Raw genomic sequence first — 22,186 nt, 5'->3', positions numbered from 1 at the left:
TACATGTGGGATGGGATATAGGAAGGATCGGATCCTTTGACGTATTTTCGTGTGCTTATTTTCATTCGTATCGTGACCGTTCGTTAAAGTTTACATTTCAACAGTGTTCAGAGGTGACCTTGTGACTTGTCTCTGTGTACAATCAGTCATTATAATAATTACGTTAACTTCTCTATTTTAGAGTCTCTCGGAAGGTTTATGATACATACAAAATGTTTTCAGTACTGGGTGTGAATGTTTTTGCTACAGAATGTAGCGCACAGCAACTGTGTTGTCGGTTGAACGTTTACATTATTTCGTCACGTGGTGGCTGTCCGCCTCCACTGTTGCGAGCAATCTTGAAATTCAGTCTGTGCGCGCGCACGTGACCGGAGCTTTCTTGCAGAGCGTTGATTTCGCGCTTGAGGTGCCGTGCGTCGCTTTTGTTCGGCGGATCGTGGCTTTGTGCTTTTTAGATTGCTGGAGGGAGCTTCTGCCACCGAAACTGCCTCACATCACTTCCTGTCCACTATCCAGTTACGGATTCACAGGTAAGTGGTAGCTACCGCTGCAACTGCATGTGTGGAATGACACTGATTATTACACACTGCACACATCAACGAAATTGTTCACACATATGGTGCAGTAGAATACTGCCACTGACAATCGTCGAACTTTAAAACTTCACTTGCACTGTGGTGAGCGTCTGCGTGAACGGTGTATTAACAGAAATTCTCGCGTCATAACATCACACGGTGTTCACAAGTTGATTTACATACTAATATTTACAAGAGTTCATTTAAATCGAGAAATAATCTAATTGACCACTTTGAATCAAAACAATTGTTTCTTAATTAGTCTTTTTTTTTTTATTTAAGTACTTTTTCTTTGACCAACTCCATTCCAATCTCCTTTACAAATTAATTTCATTCATAGTAATCTTTATCACGCTTGCTTATTCATTTTGTAGGACCAATACATTTTTTTTTAGTGCTCGTCTTATTTAGTGACTTGTGAGGGGAGCTTCATTTATGTCAAAAGTTTTTCTCGTATGTGCTTGTACTTTAAAGAAAGTTCGAGGACAGATTTGAAAATAGCAATTCCGCCTCTGAGTTTCGTGTAGAAATACAAACAGTCGAAAAAAGAAAGGTGGGAAAAGCGGGTCTACTCGCGGATCGTCGACAGAATCTAAATTACTCCTCAACCAGGTCGAAAATTTAATTTACCTTGCGCATTACAAAAGCAATATGCGCGTCGCGAACCTACTCATTTTTATATGTAGTGCCTCACTTCCTAAGCACACGTGCATCTCTACAAGTTGATCCTGAGGAGTGGATAGGATCAAGGATCTTAAAGGATTTGCACTTAGGAAAGGGATTCAATAATCACATAATCACAGAGAAAACAATAAATATTGCAGTGCACACTTAAAATAAAATCTATCACTTCAAGCATGTATATCTAATATGTATCTTGCTGCAGCTTGCTTACTACTCTTTGCTCATTTCTTAGACTAAGTCAAGTTTATGCATTACGCATTTGGGTATTAATTATCATTTGTATATATAAGCCTCTCACTAGAGTGTTGTTGTTTGCTGCTGTCGCTACCTGTGAAGCTTGGGCGAGATCCTTATTATATGTGCTGCTAGCTTGTGAATTTGCAGTATCGCTAATGCTCAATAGTACCGTGAAGTTGGCATAATAAACCATGTTACTCATATCTTCTTTGACTCAGCTTGTTTATAGTCTGGACTCATCTTACTTTGCGTTATACAATAAACTTCCTTTTTATTCCATCACGCTTTTACTTAAGGTTAACGTCAGGCCTTTTTAGAACAATTGCACTGCGTCATCAATCTGTTCATGCTTAATCCTAGGTATCTGTTCACTTCAAAGAGATGTTATTTTATCGCTGGCACAGCATTGTGCTGGAATTTACAAGTTAAATCTACCGACTGTTTTACGCTAACAGGTGGTGCCTTATTTATGTCACCTCTTTTGTCTGGACGTTTAAGTATTTCCTTTTAAAACAGGCCATTAATTTGTCCTAGATTAAATTTCACTTACTAATACTAAGCACATATAATCATCATTTTCATATTACTATTTAGGGAGAGAAGTGCATTATTCGCTCCTTCCTGCTCATTCTCAAATTACTATTTAGCGAGAGAAGTGCATTATTCGCTCCTTCCTCTTTCCTCATTTTAGTACCTCGGGGCTAATTAATACCTCTCGAGTACATCATTTTCCTTACATACTAACTTATAACTAAAATTGAAAATCGCCTCTAGGACATGTCCTCCTGTTTACATAAAGATTATTCATGTAAATACTTGCTGCAACTTATTCTGTATTTTATTTTCCAGACGCGTTGTTTTAATACATAAGGTTTCCTTTTAGCACCGGCTAACGTCCGTAGTCAGTTCAGATCCGTTCTTGTTACTCATTGGTTAATCCTGATCTCCAATACCTTAGAATTTTCTTACAGCTTAAATTAACTTAATTCCTGGCGTTATAAAATTTTCTTAAATCTTGATGGTGGAACAATCCTTTGATTTTATTCGTGGCAGGGTCAGATAACAAATAGCTACCAATGTGTGGTTTCCTCATTATCACAAAGGGACCTTCATAAATGTGTTGCCACTTACGATTCTTCTTTAACAAAAGGGATGGTTTAAAGTGAGTCCTGACTAATAACTAACTCCAAGAAACTTCTGCAGATGCTCTTCAAGAGCCTCTGGTCTCGTTCTTATGGGTACTATAATTTTATTGATTAATCTTGCATCTAGGACTAGCCTTACGCTACCATCTGATTTTAGCACAGACAATAAAGGACTCGAATAAGGTGAATGAGATACTTCTATCACATTCCAGCGTAACATTTTCTTGATCTCACACTTGACAGCTTCGCGTCTCGCATATGGAATGGAATAGCTTATTCTACAGTAGGTTGAATGGGGCAGGACATCCATTCGATATTCAAAGCCTTTTATTAGTCCAGGTTTCTTAGAAAATACTTGAACGTAATCTGTTAACAAATTGTAAAGCTCATTCTTCTGTTGTTTGGATAATTCAATGGACTCACTAGCTTTACCGTATAATTCATTCTGACCGGGAATTAGGTCTTTATACTCATCGTCATTAACACTTTCAAGATCTGTCATGTCTTCTGTCTGACTGTACTGTTGTCTTTTAGTCCATGGCCGTACTGCTGTTTGAAGCACCCCAAAGTTTGTCTTCACCTTACTTCTTAACAAATTTACAGTTACTTGTTGCTGGCTCGCTACTAGAGTACAGATTCCACACTCGATGTCAATTTTAGCTTTCGTCTGCCTCAAGAATTCCATACTCAGGATACATGGCACTGATAGGTTTTTAACAATAAGAAAAATGCACGTTACTGAAATAGACTCTATCTGGATTTGAAGCTGAGTCTGAAGATTTACACGTTGTGTTAGTGGACCAATTGCTCCCGATATGGTGCAACCTTGAATTGGAAGTGATAAAACTTTGCATACAGAGGATATTTGCTTAAATAAACATAAAGATAAGACATTTATATTAGCTCCTGTATCTACAATAGCTGTTACAGGTATGTTGGCAATTGATACCCTTATGGAAGCTTGAACTTGTTCGTCCCATACGTCATCATTGTCTTTCGTCTCAGTGTCTGCTACTAGATCATCCCGTAAGTTTGTCTCTTTGTCATACCTAATTGCTTTAATTTCATGTGGACTAAAGGACAGGGTGCCCCCATTCAAACCTGCAGCATCCTCTAGGAGGCTCAAAGGTGCTGCTTTTAATTTTCCGCTCGACGCTTACTTTCCTGCTGATTTATATTTCTTAATGTTTCTTCCGTCTGGAACTGGTGTTGGTTTTGCGGTATGAACTCGGTTGGAAACGGATCTTGTTGTCCTGGCGTATTCGCTTGCGCATAATAAATTTGCGTATTATGCGGGCGTTTAGGCTTCAGAGTTCCCGAAGGTCCGTTCGCTTGTTGCGTGAAGTGTATATTTTGTGGCTGAAAGGTATTTTGCTGTGGCTTGTGTTGATTGTAACCGTTACTGAAAGGTGTACATTGGTCTCCACCTTGATTATGCCATTTATTTCTTTTCCACTGACGATTTGAATCGTAAGACTGATCGTTTTGATAATTACCGTTGATCGGTTGCGTGTTTCCATATTGCTGGGGCTGTGTGCTATAATGTGTATTTTCGTACTGAGGTGGTGACGAATTATATATTGGATTGTATCTCTGGCCGTTATTGTACTTATTTTTGTATTTGCTGTTGGAGTACGTAGTGTGTTTATTTTTGAAACCGTTGTGGGGTTGGTACTGGCTGTCGCTGTGACGCGCTTTCGCTCGGCCACCATTGTTGCCTGCGTATTCTGTATTGTGCTGGCCGCCTGCACTGAAGTGGGCGTTGCCAACATCAACTCTAGCGTCCTCGTAAATCAGATCTAACGAGTCTAACACAGATAGGAAAGTGTCCGTATCGTCCTCAGACACGTTTACTAACTTTTCTCTGATCGCAATCGGTAGCTTAGTTTTTAGAATCATAATAACGTCTTTGGCGGTGATCGGCGAATCCCAGAACTTGATTTTCGCTAAATACTTTTCAAAATATCTTCTCAAACTACCGCGCTTACTGTTAAACACTTCGGCGTTGTAAACCTCTTTTCTCAGGCGCTGCTGCACACCAGAACTCCAGAATTTAGCTAAAAACATCTGTTCAAACTCTTTGTAACTTTTACAAGAGTCGACCATTTCGGTTCCCCATAAGGCAGCATCGCCTACGATAAATCCACTAACAAATTGAATTCGCTGGCGGTCACTCCAGCTACTCGGGAAAATTCCTGAAAAATTTCGGAGGAACACTATAGGATGAATTTCTCTTTTCTGTGGGTGAAAGGTCGGAAAAATACGATGTTTGATCACGCTTTCCTCCTGCATCAAACTGACAAAAGTGGGTGGGCTGGTACTCTGGTTAACTTGTGCTTCTATAGAACTATGAGTTTGAGCGTTAACAAATGGTGAACGGTAATGTACCTGCTGTTGTTCATTACTTCGTGGTGAATTATTCCAGTTTCCTGACACGGGAGGTGGGGAATTTTCAACTTGACATTTTAGTGTACGAACTTCATCAACTATCTGTTGACGCCATTCAGGTAAATCTTGAGCTAACGCTCGTCTTATCTGGCCTAATTCTGACATCACCGTGTCTCCTGTTTTTCCAGGGGCTGCCAATATTTCAAAGGTCATGTTTTTGACAGTTTCCCTGAGTTCGTTCTTGACCTTGTTTTCTATGAATCCGTCTTTGTTTTTAATCCACTCTTGGTAGTGATCAGACAATGCTTCAGCATGTGCCTTAACAGTATTCTTTATTTGGTCCTCTACATTAAGAGTCTCAATCTGTTTCGAAAGATCATCAACAACATTCTCGATCGTGTCTACTGCGGTTTTAACTCCTTTGACCTCATCAGAGATTGCAGTATAATCTTCTTTTAAGGTCGCAGCTTGTTTTTGATATTCTATCACTTTTGAATTTATCTCCCCCTTGGCTGCTTCGATTTTTTCATCTAACCGTTTTGAAATATCCTCTATTTTTGACTCTACTTGTGTGTCAATTTCTAGCCTCATGATCGTGATCTGACTGCTGATTTGGCTTTGGACATTACCCAACAGGGTATTTAAATCAGCTGTTATGTCTGCCTTTAGTTCGGCCTTTACCGAATTTAACCGTGTATTTAGGTCATTTATCTCCGTTTGCAGATCTGTTTTTACTGAATTTATGTCTGTTTTTACCGAATTTATTTCTGTTTTTACTGAATTTATGTCTTCTTTTACTGAGTTGCACAGATTTGTAAGGACCTGATTTTTATTATGCCGTCTTTCGGCCTTCTCTTTTTCTTCGCGGGCCTTTTCATCTAATTTTTCCTGCTTTTCACGTTCCTGTCTTTGCGCCTCTCTCTGTCTTTGACTTTCGAACTTGCGTTCCATTATTGCTTCGATCATTGCAGCCAAGTCATTTTTTTCAAAAGCGGGAATAGTTTGCACACTAGGACCAGCTTCTAAAACTTCGGTCGAGGCTGCTTCTGCCTCCGCTCGTGTACCTATCGCGCGTGATCGTAATGGATAGTGAGGTCCATTCGCATCACCGCTGTCGTCTGGTTTTGTTTGTGTCCGCTGTTTACCGTCAGCCATGTTCATGAATTATTTGTCAAACGTCAAAATGCTACAGATATTGTTTGTCACTGCCGTCAGTCGTTTGTCTGTGACGTAGTGCTATGGCTTACTGGGACCTAAGATAAAATTTTATCTCTGTGTAACAACTGACGTTCATTTACGCCAAGAAGACAAGATGGTTCCTACTAATTACAAACAAATGAAATATCACACGTTTTACCGGTTGTGAGCGTAGTTATCCGCCATATCGTATTTTTTTATGCACTGACAACAATGGTACACTTTCACTGAATTTAACTACATAGGAATGGATTATGGACAAATTGAAATAAAGCTGTTTCAAGGCAAGGAAAGACAGGTTTACGTTCTGATCAACTCGAAAGATGCTACGTCACTACGAAAGCTTGGCTACTGCGTATAAAAATTTGACTTACTATGGCTGTCTTGATAATGATACAGCTGGATACTCGCGTTTTTTGGTAATTTCATCAATCGTTCTTCTGAATTAATTAAAAGGTTTTCCCACTTCTCTTTCTCGGTTGAATTGCATCCACATGAAAAAATGAAACAGTTATTAGAACAAGCAAAGAAAATTTTTTAAACACATACATGAAATGATTTTTTGATCAAGTCCCTGTTCGGGCGCCAAGTGTAGCGTTGCTCTTGGGGGACAAAAATAAAAAGAATTGTTACTTTTTTTTTTAATGTCGAAAAAGTGAATATTTTGGTGGGCCACTTGGCAACAGAATCAGGGATTTATTACACTATTATAATAACATACGTTGACCATTAAATACCTGAATAAGAGCAGCATATTGATATATATATATATTTGAGATCGCTCGGAAGAAACATTATCATTTCTGTGCATTTTTATAGTCGCGATGTAGTCATACCCGGATCAACGCTAAGGGACCAGAAGATTTATAGACTTTAAAAGAAATGCAACACTACACGAAAAAGTTGGTTCAGAAATAATAGGAAAACGATAATGTTCCTTCTGCCTCATGCTGCGTTCGGCCCATCAGCGTGATCGTAATTTCTGATGAAGTAACACAAAAATAATTATCATTCAGTTAAATAAGGAGATGGAATCATCAAGGTTAATTTACGAAAATAAGCACACTTATCTTTAACACACGTTTTTTTTTTAATGCTACGTACCTTTTCATATTAAATTACAATAGATGACCATTGTGGTTAAATACTTTATACATAACAGTCAAAATGTCCTCTTGATTCTGTCTGTTCGATATCAGTTACAAGAAACTACATCTTTTGTGATTGAAAAAAAATAACAATTAGCATATTCACTCAATATTTTCACATCAAATATAAAATACAGTTGTGGAACGCAGCAAGTCTGCGTCCGCCTCTCATGGAACACAAACAGTAAAAGGTGAGGCGCCAAAAGCCTCATTTGTCTTGAAACAACAGAATTCTTTTTTTATACCATTAATCGATACATGTACATAGAGATTTACTGGCACCGCGCAAGAACGGCAAAGATAAAGAATAATAGATTCTGTCGCTGCTATGCGATGATTCATTTCTTTTACTTTACAATTTTTCGATAACTTTAGGCCATCAGGCGTTTACTATTGAGCGTATATTAATGTTTGTGAGGCGAAAATTACTAATATTACAAAGTCCGATTACACTGGAGGGGGTTGGCGGTGTGAATGGGAGAACAAGGTGTCCGATGTAAACAAATAGTAAACCAGTTGCGTTGAAAAACAATTTTTAAAGCAACTATTAAACTATTTCTTCAAATTGGCATTTTTTAGAAACAGGAGGTGAAACTAATGGACAAAAATCTAAATGACAACAATGGTCCTCGCGGTTAATGGAAAAGTGTGGGGGAAAATGCTGACGTAATCGGTGCTCGGTGCTACCAACAGAAACTGCAACGTTTAACTTCACCACGCAATTTTGACACTACAGCTGCTAGGTCGCTGGCGTAGGGATTTTATACGGTTTTCGCTATACTGTATTACTAAATAGCAAACCTGGTTCATGGTTCATAGTTCGTTGCTCAGAGTCCAAACTGGCTGTATCAAGTGTTAAAGAGGCAAAAAAAAGTGATGTATAGTACTTCATATAGTTACTTATCGAGTCTAAAAATTTTGTATGCTGTCATAATCTACTCATTCTGAGGTATCATCTTGTGTTACAGTTTTAACACAGTAGAACAACTATTACGGTTACAAATTGCTTACATGTCTACAAACAAATTACTCCTACTATATCCTTCCAGTATTTGGGAGTGAGAGCACTTCGAGACTTCCAACAAGCTTTAAACATAGTTTCAAACTTTTATGAAGACATTTCTCGCTGAAAATTCCAACAAAATGATGAAACGGAAAAAGTTTGTCGCTTAGTATATTTTTGCTGTTCGTGCCGTCTGACTTCGGCTCTGGCATAACGTTTTATTTTATTCCTTGTTTTATTAAATAATTAAGAGTGCTTCGGTCAATTTTTGCTAATATTTATTTAGTGTGACTTGTATCAGCAGCTTGCTCTCGTAATCAGGTGAATTCCAGCTACATGTACATTACGTTAATCTGAAGCGATAGCTAGGTTCATTTGCTGTGTGTACCAGTGAGGTTATGTATCGAAATACAATCCTGTACAGAAAGATGCTTATATTTCAGTGTGTACATTAAGTGATTTTCATGTTTAGACCATTTCATTAGTGCATTTACTTATATTTTTCCAGGAAACTTGGTTGTGTGGCGCATTGAGAGCAATGCCGAACACGTCACAGCTTACGCAGTAAAGACGAAATCTTTTCTATCTAGATGCATTTATGTCATGGCACGTATTAGGTAATTTGATTACTAGGTAAAGACAATTTCTTATTATTAAAGACAATCTTTTTTCAATAAAACCAGCATTCAACATTAGAGAAGTTTTTGAAGATATTAATTTTGTTACTTTTCTAGCTTAAAATGTAGTAACACATTACCACATATAGTGATTCTGACGCAAATGATATTAACAACGTACCCAATGCACTCGATAAACAGGGCCAAAATATAAAATTCATTGTGGAATATGAAGACAATGGTAACATCAAATTCCTTCAAATTTAACAGAAAAACTGCAACAGCAGACACCACAATACACAGCTCACTTTGCCACCCTGAGACACACAAATGTGCTTCATAAAGAGCACTAATTAACAGAGAAATATAGCAATGGATAAATATGTGAGCTTCTTGAACTCAGCACAATGAAACAAATAGGTGCAGCAAATGGCTACGATGACACACTTATTTGACAACCTCAAACAGTAAAGACAAACAATAATAAACCAACTGCCCCACAGAAAATGAAAAAGAAACCCACTGCTTGCATATCATCCACAAGCAAAGGCCCCTACAAAATAGCAAACATTTGCAGACTACAAGATTAACAATGCCTTCACAACACATAACTAACTGCAACATACACTGAGACTCAACATTAACACACACACACACAGAATCAGGCATTTATAAAATGGTACGTACTACACACAAAGTTCTGTACGTAGACCGAACTTGGGAGACTTCCAGAAAATATACAATGAACATATAAATGCTTACCACTTAAACAATTACAATAAGTCAGCAAAAGCCACCCATATAAAGGACATTGGCCACCTGTTTCATGAAAGCCTTCATCTATTGCATAGGGGACATCAAATGGACTTATTTGAAGAATTAAAAATTTTCCTCTATGGCACAGTACGTGATACTATGTTACTAAATGATAAACTAGAAAACAACAGTATTAATTTCTTCAAAAACTTCTCCAATACTGAATGGTTATTTTATTGAAAGAACATTTTCTTTAATAATAAATAATAGGCATTACGAAGTAATCATAGTATCTAATATGACCCAAGACATAAATGCATTTAACTAGAAAAAGATTCATATTCACTGCATATTACTTTCTTAGCAATGGAAACTACTTTATCTTGGTGATAAACTTTTTGGAATCATGTAAACATCTCACTGTGAAAGCGTTAAGCTGTAATGTATTTGTTACATTGCTATGTGTGCCAGACAACTAAGTTTCCAAGAATATATATATATATATATATATATATATATATATATATATTTATATATATAATGTGTACAGGACAGTATATAGTATTTCGAAGCACAACCTCACTGGCACACACAGCAAATGAACCTGATCACACTTCCAAGTAACGTAAGGAACATGTAACTTCAATGCGCCTGACGATGGCAACATGCCGCCGGAATACGTTAGTAACAACTGACTGAAGCGGTAGAAATTATTTCATAAATTCAACAGTCGCAGTCCTCAAACCATTCCATATAACATGGATAAATTCAGGTATTACTTCTTTAGTACGAACTCTGTTCGCATCAGATTTTGCAGACAGTATTCACGTATGCCACTGAATGTATCTGAAAAATTAAGATGCATAAAAACAAGCTTTTTCTTACAATGCGGTGCGAATTGCCATGACTACATTGATCCAGAGTTTCACAAAGGGAACACTTAACGTCTTCCGACAAACTAAAAACATAATTCCAAAAAAATTTCTCGTTTACATGCTTAACGACAAAGATTTAACACACTAACTCATTTGTAAAGTAATGAGACGTTTTAATCTTTTTTATACATGGTTGTTCGATTCTCGAAAGAATAGGGGGTTTACTGTTTCGTTGACTGATTCACGAGGAAGCTTTGTTTGTACAATTTATAACCGCTGCGCCAGACATGTCGTCCGGCCGTAGATGGTTGGTGCCACACCTGCTTAGCTAGGGCGGGTCGGAAGCTGGATGTAAATGTCTGGTAGTGGTTTCTTGTCTAACCGATACTAGTAAGGAGTAGGATTCAGCTGTTGTACCACATCACGATTTTTCGGATTATATTTAAAACCCATAAAGTCTCGAAACCGTGCAATAACACGTAGTCGTTACCAGACAGTCCCCTCGAGGGTCTGTACACAACCAACATTGCTGCCACTCTTCGTAGCAACAATTCAAGTCTCCGACGGATAGACTTATCGTTGCCTGACTCAGCTGACTCCCCCAGACTGCGCTGTACTGATTTTATTTCAGACTAGTGGACCCGGCAATGGATATAGGTCCTGATCTCTTTCTTCCCTCTCTCTCTCTCTCTCTCTTTCTGTGTGTGTGTGTGTGTTCGTCTCCTCCTCTCCCCTCTCAATGTCCATTCCGCCCTCCCCCTCTCTGATCCTTTTCTTCTCCCCCCCCCCCTCCCACCCCTCTCGCTGACCTTGAGCATTGTTTATTGTTAGACCCAAGAAGCCTCGACTGGGAAGTGAAATAGCTTAAAATAAATGGATGTACCGGTGGGAGTAGTAGATTCAAAGACAGTATTTCGCATACTTTTAATCTGCAAACGGATAGGATTACAAAATTTTGGATGATTCAGATTCCTCACTAGTATTCTAATCATAAGCCGATAAACCATAAGTACAACTTTTCACTTTTCCTTTGATGTTGACTGCGAGGAAGAAAACAAAACAGCACACAGTTGCGTATACAATTATTGGTTAAAATGAAATATAAGAAGAAAGAGTACATATGGGACAGACAATTAGTCCAGTGGTTTAAATGCCCTGTTCCTATCGTAGTTAAAACTGACTGCCAGAAAGAAAACGAAACCGCACGTCTTCCCAGCACAGTATGGCAAAACATTTTCTGTCTCGCAGACCGTTTTAATAGAAAACCTAATCGTTGTTGTTTAACAGAATGTACAGCCTACGTCCATCCGAATTTTTATTTGCGTTGCGTAAAAATTTGAAGTAAATCGGTCAAGAACTTTTCGATATTTTTGGTAACATCGTTAAACATCGGCTTGTCTTTTTATAGTAGTATAGATTATAGATTTCTGCTCCTTTCGTCGCATAATCAGATTTGCCTTAAAACTAAAACTGAACGTATACTTCTCAGTGACAGCATGCCCTTTCTTTTATTTGCGTTTCTTGACTGTTCTGTTTTGTTTCGCCATATGTGACCTACCGAGGCATTCACAACGGGAACCATATCATAGCGAAGTCAGAGTTCATAGGCGTATTTTCATCGCAATTGAAGTATATACAGGGCGTTACAAAAAGGTACGGCCAAACTTTCAGGAAACATTCCTCACACACAAATAAAGAAAAGATGTTATGTCGACATGTGTCCGGAAACGCTTAATTTCCATGTTAGAGCTCATTTTAGTTTCGTCAGTATGTACTGTACTTCCTCGATTCACCGCCAGTTGGCCCAATTGAAGAAAGGTAATGTTGACTTCGGTGCTTGTGTTGACATGCGACTCATTGCTCTACAGTACTAGCATCAAGCACATCAGTACGTAGCATCAACAGGTTAGTGTTCATCAAGAACGTGGTTTTGCAGTCAGTGCAATGTTTACAAATGCGGAGTTGGCAGATGCCCATTTGATGTATGGATTAGCACGGGGCACTAGCCGTGGCGCTGTACGTTTGTATCGAGACAGATTTCCAGAACGAAGGTGTCCCGACAGGAAGACGTTCGAAGCAATTGATCGGCGTCTTAGGGAGCACGGAACATTCCAGCCTATGACTCGCGACTGGGGAAGACCTAGAACGACGAGGACACCTGCATGGACGAGGCAATTCTTCGTGCAGTTGACGATAACCCTAATGTCAGCGTCAGGGAAGTCGCTGCTGTATAAGGTAATGTTGACCACGTCACTGTATGGAGGGTGCTACGGGAGAACCAGTTGTTTCCGTACCATGTAGAGCGTGTGCAGGCACTATCAGCAGCTGATTGGCCTCCACGGGTACACTTCTGCGAATGGTTCATCCAACAATGTGTCAATCCTCATTTCAGTGCAAATGTTCTCTTTACGGATGAGGCTTCATTCCAACGTGATCAAATTGTAAATTTTCACAATCAACATGTGTGGGCCGACGGGAATCCGCACGCAATTGTGCAATCACGTCATCAACACAGATTTTCTGTGAACGTTTGGGCGCGCATTGTTGGTGATGTCTTGATTGGGCACCATGTTCTTCCACCTAAGCTCAATGGAGCACGTTATCATGATTTCATACGGGATACTCTACCTGTGCTGCTAGAACATGTGCCTTTACAAGTACGACACAACATGTGGTTCATGCACGATGGAGCTCCTGCACATTTCATTCGAAGTGTTCGTACGCTTCTCAACAACAGATTCGGTGACCGATGGATTGGTAGAGGCGGACCAATTCCATGGCCTCCACGCTCTCCTGACCTCAACCCTCTTGACTTTCATTTATGGGGGCATTTGAAAGCTCTTGTCTACGCGAACTCGGTACCAAATGTAGAGACTCTTCGTGCTCGTATTGTGGACGGCTGTGATACAATACGCCATTCTCCCGGTCTGCATCAGCGCATCAGGGATTCCATGCGACGGAGGGTGGATGCATGTATCCTCGCTAACGGACGACATTTTGAACATTTCCTGTAACAAAGTGTTTGAAGTCACCTTGGTACGGTCTGTTGCTGTGTGTTTCCATTCCATGATTAATGTGATTTGAAGAGAAGTAATAAAACGAGCTCTAACATGGAAAGTAAGCGTTTCCGGACACATGTCCACATATTTTCTTTCTTTGTCTGTGAGGAATGTTTCCTGAAAGTTTGGCCGTACCTTTTTTAACACCCTGTATATTGTATATTGTTCAAGTTTATCACATTGTTTAGTGACATTTCGGACTGCATGTAGAAACGCTAATTATAGTCGGTGCATTTGACTGTTAAGCTTCATACAGGATGTGTGAAATAAGGCGTTTTCCTCTGTGACATACAAGACAACGAGAGCAGAACTGAACAGCACAACTGGGGATTTCTAGTTACTGTGAGTTCTTCTACTGGTAGACATAAGAAACTTTCCTCTTTTTCTGGACTTATAAACGTAGTTTCTTTAGTTATTTTGTAGATAGTTATCGCAGCGAGTTACATTTTTTAAATATAACATTATTTTCGCTATCATGTAGGTGATGTATTTAGTACAACTGTTACAGATCAATTTAAATTACATTTGTAACAGTTTTTGTTAGGAAGCTAGAAATGTTGAAAGTTTTAGGGTTGGATGTAATACGCTGCTTATAAACGTCAGTGTTCAGATGAACGGTCTGCTGGCACGCAGCCGTACTCGCGGGACGCTTGTGTGCCACATTTACTACTCTGCGTCAGCGTACGTGTCAGACCGAACCTCGTTTGTTTTTGCATTGCGATCTGCCTTGCATATGGCAGCGTAGACTATAGGCATACATTATAACCGAATATGACTTCAAACAGCACATCGAGGAAGCTTCTCGCTCCGTGACACCTGTAACTTTCCATCTCGTTGCATTCAGGAAAACTGGCTACTGATTCGAACACCTCGGAGTTTAGGAACCAGAACACAAATCTGAGCACAGCCAGTTGTGTACAACACTTTCAACGTTTTCAGCTTCCTAACTAAAACTGACAGAAATTTAATTTAACTAGATTTGTACACAGTGGGTTTCAGTACGTCAATTACACGATGAAAATAATATCCTATTTTAAAAAATAATAAATCTTTGCGATACCTCTGGAAAATAACAAAGTAAGCTTGGTTCTTAAGTCAGGAGAAAGAGTAACGTTTCCTCTATTTATCGATCTAAAAAAACTTCCGTTTCACTTATCTTATTACAAGCTGAAGAGAAAAACGCCTTATTTGAAACACCCTATATCTTGCATTTTATGTCATTAATTGCATCAGGCAACTGTTCGCGCAGTTTAAATTGTTTGGAAATATTGTAGCTAGGAGACAGTATGCGCTTACAACAATCCTTTGTTTCATCACTATACAAAACTGCTACAACGTTATAAATTTAAATTTGAGTTCCAATGTTTTATCACTTCCAAGTCTCCCCTTCTGCTCGAAACATTTCAGTGCTAATTAACTGACTGTAATAGGGTTCAAGCTCAGCTATTTCGCTGGCACTAGTGGAACATAATCTTTCGCATTTCACTTAAGAACAGTAGCTGTTAGGATAAGAAGGCTATCAGTTACGTCGCATTGTAAGAGAACATTTGCAAGCCTCCAACTAATTAGTGTTCCTAGCGGACAATCATTCGTTTTGCGTTTTATTTTGGTAACTAAAACGGCCTTGTAGCAGTGGTAACACTAGTTCCCGTCAGATCACCGAAGTTAAGCGCTGTCGGGCTGGGCTGACACTTGCGTGGTTGACCGTCCAGCATCCCGAGGGCTGTTGGCGAGCCCTTGTGAGGGAAACAGAGGAGCTACTTGCTCGAGAAGTAGGGGCTCCGGTCACGAAACCTGACAACGGCCGGGAGAACTGTGTCCTGATCATATGCCCCTCTGTATCCCCATCCAGTGACAACTATTGGCATAGGATGACAGGGCGGTCGGTCAGTAACGTTGGATCTTCCGACGCCTGTTCGGACGCAGTTTAGTTTAGATTTAATACCACGTTGGCACACGGTGTTGCGTGATATACCAAACGTCCCGGTATCTGCACTTTACCAGCTACCAGAATCCAGCACAGAAACGATCTGTTTTGAGGACGTTGTTACATCCAGTAGAAGGCGTATCAGTCGCTAAAAAACCTGACGAAAGAACTGACCCACTTACGGAAAGTTTTCAAACAGAACGGCTGCAACTACCAACAAATTTCGAAAGCTATTTCACCAAAAACTCGTAAGCAGAAGGCACCTCGAGGACCATGCGAAGTAGCTTGCGTCTTTTCTGCTTTGTGGCTCAGTAACAGGAAAGATAAGCTGGCTTCTAATGAGGCATAAAAACGATTCAGTCTTCAGAGTCCAGCATAAATTCGACAACTAGTGAGGCCTGTGAAAGACCTCAGAAGCTGTGGAATGTTAGGAATATGTACATTACTGGCCATTAAAATTGCTACACCAAGAAGAAATGCAGATGATAAACGGGTATCCATTGAAAAAAAAAATTATACTAGATGACCCGTAATTTTACTTTCAAAACTTTTTCTTAAGAATTTACTTTATTTACTATCGATTCATAAAGAACATTAACACATTTAATCACAGTATGTGAGCGTGAAAGTAGTTGCCAAGGAGTAACTGATGAATTCAAAATGAAATTGCTTTTAACAAATGGGAATTTTATTCCTAAAAGCCTTTTATTTTAGAAACACATTTAAAATTATAAGCAGAAAGCACCCTCTAAATATCAAGTTACAATTTATTCAGAGGCAGAAAGAAACAAATTTTTGAGTGTATGAGCTTTCGTGCTGAGAACCTTGCCGCTCCCTTTTGACACGGCCGTAGTCACGACCGCTGACAATAACCTCTGAAAGACTGCACGGGTGCAAATCTGCAACACACCAGATTACCTTAAAGTAAAAGTTTTAACAATTCACACAAGCACACAAACTATGCACCCCGTAGGAGGGATGGAAATGGCACAAAACACTAAAATTAAAAGATTAACTTGCCACTGAAGGTGCAACTTGATTTTAACTTCTAAGAAGAGTCCTACGGTGGAAGGGTGGCAACTTTATATACCAAAATGACCATTTAAATAAAAGCCCATGAAATGCAATCTTACATAAAATTATACAAGGTTGGCCCAACATGCTCTACAGTACACATATACCGCCCCTCAAGATGATAGGCAAGATAAAAACATATTTCAGGTATTAGGCCGTTACACTGCAAGCAATAAATTCGTTAACACGCCGAATCAGACAAACATGACAGAGGCAGCTACTAACGTACGGCAGATTGATAGGGCGATTACCGGACAACCCGAACCGCAGGTTGCTCTAACCCGCCCCTACTTCACAAGGGAAAAACGGACCACCCATTCATAAATAACCACCTTACCGGGGGTGGGAAAACGGAGAAGAATGGTGGGACGACACCAATACAAAGCGGCTGGTGACCTCACCAAGAAAACAAGCAGAATATAACAAGTAAAAAAACAACATATCACCAATAACTTCTAATAAACTGCGATTTCTGGCGAAGACCTGGCGCAGCACCCCCAAAACGCTCTCCCGAACTGTCTGCTGCCAGCTGCTTCAACGGACGCAGGAAGGCACGCCAATCTCCCGTCTCGCGGCGTCGCAGCTCGCACCGGCCAGCCTGATGTCGTGGGTTGACTCCTGTTGCTCTCGTGTCGACCGCGAAATCACTACCCCTCGCTATACGGCGCGGCCCACCGGACTCACGTCGCGACCCCACATGCGCCGACGCTCAAGGCGGACAAGTCACCTTGTGTCTCAGTGCGCGACAGACCAACCGATCGCTCCAACCGCCAATGACCGTTGCCTGATCAACTCGAACAGACTGACGGCCTAACGTGCAGACTCAGATGCAGGACCTAAGCCCCCGACCGGGCGACAATTCGTTGAGTTCTCTCACTGCGCCACAAATTCGGACGAGAGAGAGACTAGCAAGCTGGGGACGAGAGACTGACCCCAGATTGACTCCAGACTCGTCCAGACTGACCAACTGGCGAGCTCATAACGCCCCTTAAATGCACGTGAACAGACAGCCTTTCCCCTTTCCCACCAGAGGGAGACACCAAAGTTGCGATTGCCACAGCGGCGCCACCGCCAGAAACGGAGGGCGACTGCTTCACACAACGCGCTGAGGCGCGCTCTTCAAAACAGAAATTTTTACCACTGACATGTCATTAGATTTTCACATAATTTGGGTGCATAGATACTGAGAAATCAGTACCCAGAACAACCACCTCTGGCCGTAATAACGGCCATGATACGCCGGGGCATTGAGTCAAACAGAGCTTCGATGGTATGTGCAGGTACAGCTGCCCATGCAGCTTCAACACGATACCACAGTTCATCACGAGTAGTGACTGGCGTATTGTGACGAGCCAGTTGCTCGGCCACCATTGACCAGACGTTTTCAATTGGTGGGAAGATCTGGAGAATGTGCTGGCCAGGGCAGCAGTCGAACATTTTCTGTATCTAGAAAGGCCTATACAGGACCTGCAGCATGCGGTCGTGCATCATCTGCTGAAATGTAGGGTTTCGCAGGGATCGAATGAAGGATAGAGCCACGGGTCGTAACACATCTGAAATGTAACGTCCGCTGTTCAAAGTGCCGTCAGTGCGAACAAGAGGTGAGTGAGACGTGTAACCAGCGTAGTGTAGGCAGACTCTTTAGTAGATCTGTTGTATCTTCTGAGTGTTCTTTGGCTCACCTTGCCTTCAACATGTTCTAAGTGTTCTTTGCAATTTATTTTGTTCGTTATTGTAATTCCCAGGTATTATGGCATTTAGATTTGATTGATTTATCATGTAACCGAAGTTTAACGGATTCCTTTTAGCACTCATGTGGGTGACCTCACACTTCTCATTACTTAATGTCAGTTGCCAATATTCGCACCATACAGATACATTTTCTAAATCGTTTCGCAGTTTGTTCTGATCTTATGATGACTTTACTAGACGATAAAATACAGCATCATCTGCAAACTCCCCCTGCGGGTCCGTCGTAAGTAGCGACTAAAAGGAGTGACACACGTTTCAGCTTTTATGTGATGGTCCCCTGTAATGTTTGACCTCCATTTTTCACAATTTTCCCGAAGAGCGAGCCAACTGGCGAAAGGCGCCTTACGTGGTGCATCATGTCCATCATGCGCTGAGACCTATATCATCCTTCGTCGACGTGGATCTACACTTCTGCTCATTCTCCAACTTTTGGGCGAGGTCATCCTCCTAGGTGCGTGTTTTCCACCAACTGTGCAGTATCGCTTTCTGCGCTTACGATGATAAAGGACTTTTTTGCACCTGATATCCAGCATGGTAGCCAGTCCGTTTTGGTGGGGCCATCATGTACCCTGTTGATTGCAGCCCCCTGACCACACAGGTATCGCTCTGCTGATGCCCCCGCCGTTAACTCCCCATGTATGCCGAGGAGTACATGCCCGTCACCATGGGGCATCGGGACTCCCGGCAATGGCCATCATGCCTTTGCTGCGGCTGGGTGGTGCCCATGGGGAGGGCTCCTGGTCAGAGCGGATGGCATCAGGGTGGATGACACGCGATGAAGCGTAGTACATCATCTCTTGCTGGTGCTCAAACACCAGCAGCATTGACGAGCTCAATTCAGTGCACAGAGGTACGACCCCAAATCGTTCCCCTCCCTGACCACACCATAGGAGGAACGTTAGGCTAAGGATGGCAGCGGCTCTTATTCGCCCCGGTACCTTGTATGTTAAACAGCTGATGGGAAATCTTTCATGACGATGAAGCGTCAGTTACTTGTTGAGCATTTAGAGGACAAGTTTGGGGAGGTGGAAGGCTTGTCCAAAATGAGATCTGGGTCATTCTTGATCAAAACAGCATCCTTAGCCGAATCACGGGCGTTACTCGCTTGTGACAATCTGGGAAGTGTTTCTGTAACCATCACACCCCATAAGAGCTCAAATATGGTCCAGTGTATCATATTTCACAGGGACCTTCTTTTGCAGTCTGACGATTAGCTGAACGCCAATTTGGAGCGGCGAGGTGTACATTTCGTTCGGCGTGTCCACCGGGGTCCGAGGGTTAATCAGGTTGCCCCCAGTGCCTTCATATTGGCCTTCGAGGGTAATGCATTATCCGAGAAGGTCAAGGTGACGGTCTACTGCTGTGATGTAAAGCCCTATACCCTTCCCCCAATGCGTGCTTCAAATGCTGGAAGTTGGGTCACATGTCTTTCCGCTGTACTTCCAACGTCACATGTTTTGTGTACTCAGTCGTATTAACTGGCAATGAGCATTTGATCAAGTGGTAACTTACGGAGCGACAGGCGTCTGTGCATTCTGCGAGTGCAAGTGCTTGAATTTTTGGGCGGCTGACTACAGGGCTAAATAACTCGGAAATGGAGCAACGAGTCGAACTTCTTTCTTGACCACTGTTCCTCAGCATAGCATCCCCTTTGACAACCTCACAAGCTTTCCAGGCTGTTTCTGAGAGTCCCGGCGTGAGCAAGGCGCCGGACACCGGAGCCTCCTTGTGGCCTCGACCTGGACAAGGCGCCCTTCTCGGAACCTTATTACGGCCGTGACGTGCCGGTCGGCGGCAGCGGGGGCTGTGATGTGCGGCGGCTCGTTACAGCTGGGCAGCCCGCCAGACCGCGGCCTCGTTAGCGCCTCGCCTTCCAGTTGCTCCTCCGAAGGCTGATGGCTTTTCTACACCTGCTGCGGTGCGACACACACTTCATTACACAGAAAATGTGGATACACTACTATCTTTTGATAGTCCAGAATTCCACTCCGCGTCGGGTCGTCCTAAATGGTAGCACACAGAAGGAGAATTATCCAGAGTCAAGCCGGTTCGTCAATAATTCGTAGAACAGCAATCGAGACCGTTTTCCAGTTGAAATCTAGGTGACTACAGTACAAGGTAAACGGGTGGACACTCCAGCATAGCACGATGCGGTCCGGCTGCAACTCGGTAGCCGGGTTTTGTCTTCGACTTCACAATACCGGTCTGCACCACATGACTCCCCCTGGCGCTTCTTACCGGCCGCTGGAGGAGTCTTTGACAGCATACACTGATATAGGACGTTTCTCACTCTCTTCACTTGTATTGGACAATAATACTCGACCTCATAGAGCGTGGCTAGTCGATGTTTTCTTTTTTTGGGGGGTGGGGGGAACGGAAGATACTGCACACATGCACACATGGCGTGACCCGCTCGCTCTCTCGATTTAAATCCCATTATTATTAAATCCCATTATTATTCTCACTACCCGTTTTGGATGATTACGCCTCCACTACCAGGTGGATTTATATCAGCTCATAAAGCATGGACGATTTGCACATATAACGTTTGGATAAAAAGTTGCCCTGCCTTATTGTATTACGCTATTAGTGCTTAATTCCGTTGACAGAAACACTATGAGACGCAAATACTACGGGAAAAGCAGCTTGCGGCCCCTCAAAGATAGTGAGTACCACAGGCTTCCCAAAAATGCTATATACAAATCGCGGATGTCTTACTGATTAACATCCATCCATCTGATGATGCAGGTATAATCCTCAGAAACGTCAGACCACCAAACGCTCTTAACAATTGCGGCAGTGTTCGTTTCCATTGTAAATGCCATTCCGGCGCGATCTGCGAGGAAGTACGGTCCAATTACGTTCCCAGCCCAAATGCCACACCAAATAGTCACTCGTTATGGATATAATGGCTTCTCCATTATTACGCGAGAGTTTTCAGTGCCCCAAATTCCGTAATTTTGCTTGTTCACGAGGCTATTCAACACAATGAGCGCCTCATCAATGTCCATTATTTTCACGATGATATTTTTCTCCACTCTTTGTTCCGCAAATACCCAAGGGACAAATGCTCGGCGCTTTTCGTGATCGTTCGGCTTCAGTTCTTATGTCGATTCGCTTTCATAGGCCCAAAGGTGCAGAACTTGTCTCAGAATTCGTTGCGTGCTGGTTCCGGGAATATCCAAACGTCGTGGTCGCCGGCAAATAGATTTTACAGTACCTACTGCAACATTACCAATCACGATGGCGAAGTTTTCCGCAGAAAGAGTGACACGAGGATGTTATATTCGCGGTTAGGGGACAAGAACGATTCTCAGGACGTACAGAAACAGAGTCTTGATCATTTTAATTGAGTCAGCCGTGGGTTTTTGGCGTAACATTCTAAATTAACTAACGAACACTGTCTTTCCCTTGCTTCACAAATTTTATTATGGTTAACGCACAACATAGGTTTCGGGTTATAGGCCCATTTCAAGTTCATTACTGATTCCAAAGACGATAGTGATGATAAGGCAAAGATAGTTTTCTCAACTTCTTAATGTACCGATCATGTAAAATTACACCAATGACCATTTTTGACAAGTTACACATGGAATTACACAATTTAACAATTACACTAACATGACTAAACATACCTAGGAATAGATAAAAAGTTATTGGCTGATGGATAGCTTTATTCCTAGGTATGTTTAGTCACGTTAGTGTAATTGCTGAATTGTGTAATTCCATATGTATTGTCAAAATAGATC

At 41.5% G+C, this 22,186-nt stretch overlaps 1 protein-coding gene across 1 annotated transcript in view; it reads left to right on the top strand.

Annotated features, from left to right (window-relative positions):
* The window catches only part of LOC124796150 (SCY1-like protein 2), a 404,810-nt gene that overhangs the window by 217,603 nt on the left and 165,021 nt on the right, over nt 1-22,186 (top strand). The window lies entirely within an intron of this gene.

The sequence above is a fragment of the Schistocerca piceifrons genome, chromosome 4 (genome assembly GCF_021461385.2).
Source record: "Schistocerca piceifrons isolate TAMUIC-IGC-003096 chromosome 4, iqSchPice1.1, whole genome shotgun sequence".
NCBI lineage: Eukaryota > Metazoa > Arthropoda > Insecta > Orthoptera > Acrididae > Schistocerca > Schistocerca piceifrons.
Note: the sequence above shows the minus strand (reverse complement) of the source record. Positions and strands in the feature narration are given on the sequence as shown.